Source organism: Galeopterus variegatus, unplaced genomic scaffold (assembly GCF_000696425.1).
Source record: "Galeopterus variegatus unplaced genomic scaffold, G_variegatus-3.0.2 Scaffold9799, whole genome shotgun sequence".
NCBI classification, from domain to species: domain Eukaryota; kingdom Metazoa; phylum Chordata; class Mammalia; order Dermoptera; family Cynocephalidae; genus Galeopterus; species Galeopterus variegatus.
In genome coordinates this window covers 1568-6242 of record NW_007735910.1, presented here as the reverse complement: position 1 = coordinate 6242, position 4675 = coordinate 1568, and the positions used below count along the sequence as shown (strand labels likewise).

Genomic DNA, 4675 nt, shown 5'->3' with positions numbered 1-4675 from the left:
ACGGGCGTGACACCGAGGGTTGCAATCCCGTTACCGGTCAGTAAAAAAGACAAAAAAGGAAGAAAAAAAAACAACCTTGATTTATCTCATTTTGAAAGTAATGATTAGAACTACCCATAAAAATCACCATACAACACTGGCTTACAGAGTTTCTCCTTTAAAAAGTGGAGTAATTTACTGGAATAAAGCATCCTGCAGTGCATTTTTCAGAAGTTATGCAGAGGCTGGCGCAAAAGGTGGGGAGGGGCTGCAGGCTGCGGGCCAAGGATGGGGGCGGTGATGGCAGTGAAGTGCCTGGGCAGGGCAGCCCCTCCTCTGCTCCTGGCCGGCCATGAACACCTAGCACGTGGTCCTCCAGGGCCAGCACGTGGGGCTTCCTCCTCGAGGTTGGCAAGGACTTGCAGCAGCCTCTCCTGTTCCCGTGTCACTCCCGGAGGCCAGGCTGCTACAGCTCATGTATGTATTGGAGACATAATCACAGCTATTGATGGGGAAAAGGCTCAGAACAAAATCAAAGGCCACATGAACAGCACAACTCTCATGGTCACCACATGTGGACATAAAATCTGGTCTCTGATGACGGAGGAAGGGAAACATCATCCATACGAGATGAATTTAGCCTCTGAACCCCAAGAGGCCCTGCCCATAGGAAACCCCACAACTGAAGTGCCATGCCCTTTACCAGCTCACCTGCCCCCAGCACTGCCCCCAAGGTCATCACAAACAAGCACAGCAACACAGCTGGCCTCTGTCCTTCTGAATATGTCCCTAATTTCAACAAGGCCTTGGTGTCAAAGACTGCCACCAGAGCAGAGGCAGCCATGAGCATACCCTTAAGCCATCTTTAGCCTCCAGGAAGCCTCATCATCAGGAGAAACAATCGTTGAATGAGCCCCCTGAAACAGTCCACGTCATTCCTGGTTTTGCAGGAAATCCTGGAGTCTGAGGAAAAGGGGGATCTCAACAAACCCTCAGGATTCAGAGGTTTTAAAGCTCCTGTCACCAAAGCGGCTGCATCAATTGGAAATGCTTGGAAGTTGCCCATGTGACAAATGTGACACTGGCATTGTAGGCATGTCTGTGAAGCTGCAGAATCATCACTGCCACCCTGGTTATACATGAGCACCAACTGTGGCACTAGCCTGAAACAAAAGGGCCATTTCTTTGTGCAGGATAAAATCTACTGTGAAAAACACACTGGGGAGCGAGTCATGCCACCTGAGGGCTATGATGTGGTTGCTGTGTTTCCCAAGTGATCCAGCAGATCTGGACTGACCTTTGTTCTTTAACCAGCCTCTGCTGCAACTTGTCCTCTAGATGGTCTGGTCCTCTCTCTTGGAAGTTCTGTGCTTCCCTTTGTTTTGCCCTGCTCAGTAAACATCTGTGGAGTATGCAGAAAGCAAATGTACTTCACAGGGCCTGGTTTTCCAAAGCCTTGCAGTTTCAAATATTGACCTTGCAAAGGACAGGAAATTTTCCCCAGGCTATAAAGTCTCTGTTGTAAGATAAAGAATTGTAACACAGCAAGGCTGCTGGGTCAAAGACAGACAGGTTGCTGATTGATATGTGTAGATACTGGGAAATTGCTGTAAGAAGAGAATGTTTGCTAAGATCAAGCTTTTGTTAGTGGATCAACTTAATTGCATTATAGAATGTCACCTTGCTTGTCTTACTGAATGTTACCAGCTTCTATTGTTAAACTTGTTAAACTGTACTTAGGAAAAACCCCACCTATGTTCTCTTCCTGTAACTTCCTGATCTGGAGAATAAATGCAGGAAGAGAACCCCAATTTGTGGTTAATTTCCCAATGGAAGGAATGCCTCACTCTTGAGGGTTCTGGGAGATTAACCCCTTTTGGGGGCTTCTCACTGCTCAGAAGAGATGGGCTTTGAGTAATCTTTGGTGGCTCTGTCACCCAGGGGAAGTGGGGTGACCAATCCGAGGGAGACAAAGCAACAAACATCCAGTCTCTCACTTTGGCAACTGACTTACACAGGCTGTGTGATTCTGGCTTTTATGATTAATGGAAAATTGTTTTGTTCAATGTCACCTTGCCAGTGTCACTGTGTATCTTCCTCACCTCAGCTCTTCTCTGCTGCAAATGGACATCAGTCAAATTTGAACCAAACTGAATAATGAATATGATGATTTCATTTTTACTCAATAAATGTATAGACTCCAAAAAAAAAATTATGCAGAGATTCATCTTTTTTTTAACACATATGTGAAACTCCTATTAATAACGTTTTGAAGCAAACAATTAGAAATATATATATAAATCATTGAGAAACAATTGTTTTTAACCAGTTTAATTCATGGCAATAAAGCAGCACACAATGAAACTTTCAGAAAGTATGCAGAGATTTATTTTTTATCTCCTTGTGTGTGAAAATACTTGATAAAGCTTTAAATAAAATGGTTTAAAATAGTTTCAAAAAACACTGTGAGTTTCTTTAAAACTTCCCACTTTAGAAACAGTTCAATTTATTGGGATTGATCAGCTCATAATGCATCTTTTGTTAATGATGCAGATTCATTTTTTAAAAACCTGTATGTAGAAACCTTTATTAATCATGATTTAAACACAATGGTTTCAAACAACCATGAAAACAACTTCAAAGCACTTGTTTACACAGTACCCACTTTATTTTTATTTATTTATTTTTATTGAATCAAAATTGATTATACATATTTTGGGTTCAACATTGAGATATGCTAATCAAATCAATATTACTAGCATATACATTGTTACAAATCATAATTATTCTTAATGCCCCTTGTCCAATCTCTCCCCCATCCCCCTCTCCCCCTCCCTCCCTCTTCTAATTACCCTCAGCTTCTTCTCTCCTTCTGAAAAGATAATGGTTACTCCGTTGATTTGTTGCCTAGATGATCTGACCAATGCTAAGAGATGTGATCAGGTCCCCCAATATTATCATAGAGCAGATACTTCTTCTATCACTCTGAAAAAGACTTTGTGGAGTGAGACATCCTCTTCTTTTCTTTATCTCTGCCAGTGATTCTCCTTGTGTCAATGCACTCCAGTGGCTGGCAGACCATCTGCATGGTGGTTGTGGCATCTAGCCACTTTCTCAGCAGCCATAGTTATTATGGTGGCTGTGGTGGGCCACCCACATGGAGGTAATGTTTATGGCATGCTCCTTGGTGCTGGCGGTGTGCCTGGTGTGGGGTGTGTCTGGTCCCTGACTCCATGCCTTGGGTTCCTGGGCAGGTCCCAAGGCTCTGACATGGTGTGCCTGGATGTAGGAGTGGGGTCTAGTCCCCACTCCAAGCCTCCAGTTCTTAGGCAGGCCCCAAGGTGCTGGTGGTGTATCTGGGTGGGAACTAATTTTTTGTCCTTTGCTTACTTCTAAAATGGGGGAGCTTCCTATGGGAACCAGTAGTTGAGCTGTGTGGTTGAGCTAAATTGCTGCTTTGATCCCTGGAGAAGGCTTTTTGTACAGGTCAGGGGATCTGGGCCTGAGTTTTTTCATCAAACTGCACCCCATGCAATTCTGCATTCCTGACCAGTCTCCTCTGAGTGCTCCTGTGCTGATTGGGGGTGGATCAGCTGTCCTTGCTGTGTCCAATTCTTCTTGGGCCTCTCTCCCCCACTGCCCATGCTCCAAACACTTCCCATGGGATGGGCCTTGTGCTGGTCCATTGCAATGACTCACCTGCCTCTGAATGGCTCCCTTTTTTTAAGTTGTTCTGGCTCATTGCTCCTGTGTGAGTCCACAGGAGCCCTATTAATGGTCTTGCTGTCCTGGGAGCCAAAAAGGCCCTCTTCTCCCCTGTCACCTCCAAGTAACTGCATGCAAAGGGCACAGCTGTGGCTTCTGCCAGCTCCTGCTCCATGCACTCATCAGCTCCAGCCTTTAAAGTGAACACAGCCAGAGACCCTCAGGGCACTTTTTTCTTTCTCTCATCATGGTTTCTCCCATCCTCATGAACTCTGTAGGTCTCTCCTCCTCTTCCCCTGAGCTCCAGCATCCCCAGCTTGACTGATGTTACATTTTTATAGCTGTAAATGAGTTGATTTAAGGGAGAGAGTGATGCTGGAAACCATCTATTCCACCATCTTGACTGGAACTCTGCCCTCTCTACAATCCCCACTTTAGAAAACACTTTAATTCACTGGAATAAAGCTGTTCACAACAGACCTTTAAAGATTTATGCAAAAACTCATCTTTCTACTTGTACTATCAATTGCATTTTCAAATAAAAGTTTAAGAATACTCATGAAAACCACTGTTAAATACTTGGTAGAAAATTTACAGTTTATTATTTTTTTTCCTAATTTTATTTTGTCGATATACAATGAGGTTGATTATTGTGGCCCATTACTGAAACCCCCCTCCCTCCTCACTCTCCCCCCTCCCACCCAACAATGTCCTTTCTGTTTGCTTGTCATATCAACTTCAAGGAGTTGTAGTTGTTAAGTCTTCTTCACACACACACACACCCCGGTTTTTTTGTGTGTGCATGTGAATTGATTTATTTATATTTAGCTCTCACCAATAAGTGAGAACATATGGTATTTCTCTTTCTGTGCATGACTTGTTACACTTAATAAAATTCTCTCAAGGTCCATGCACGTTGTTGCAAATGGAAGCATTTCATTCGTTTTTATAGCTGAGTAGTATTCCATTGTGTAGATATACCACAATTTCC

At 43.7% G+C, this 4675-nt stretch overlaps 1 pseudogene; it reads left to right on the top strand.

Annotated features, from left to right (window-relative positions):
• The window catches only part of LOC103609575, a 22034-nt pseudogene extending 20778 nt beyond the window's left edge, over positions 1-1256 (top strand).
• The last annotated feature ends 3419 nt before the right edge of the window (positions 1257-4675 follow it).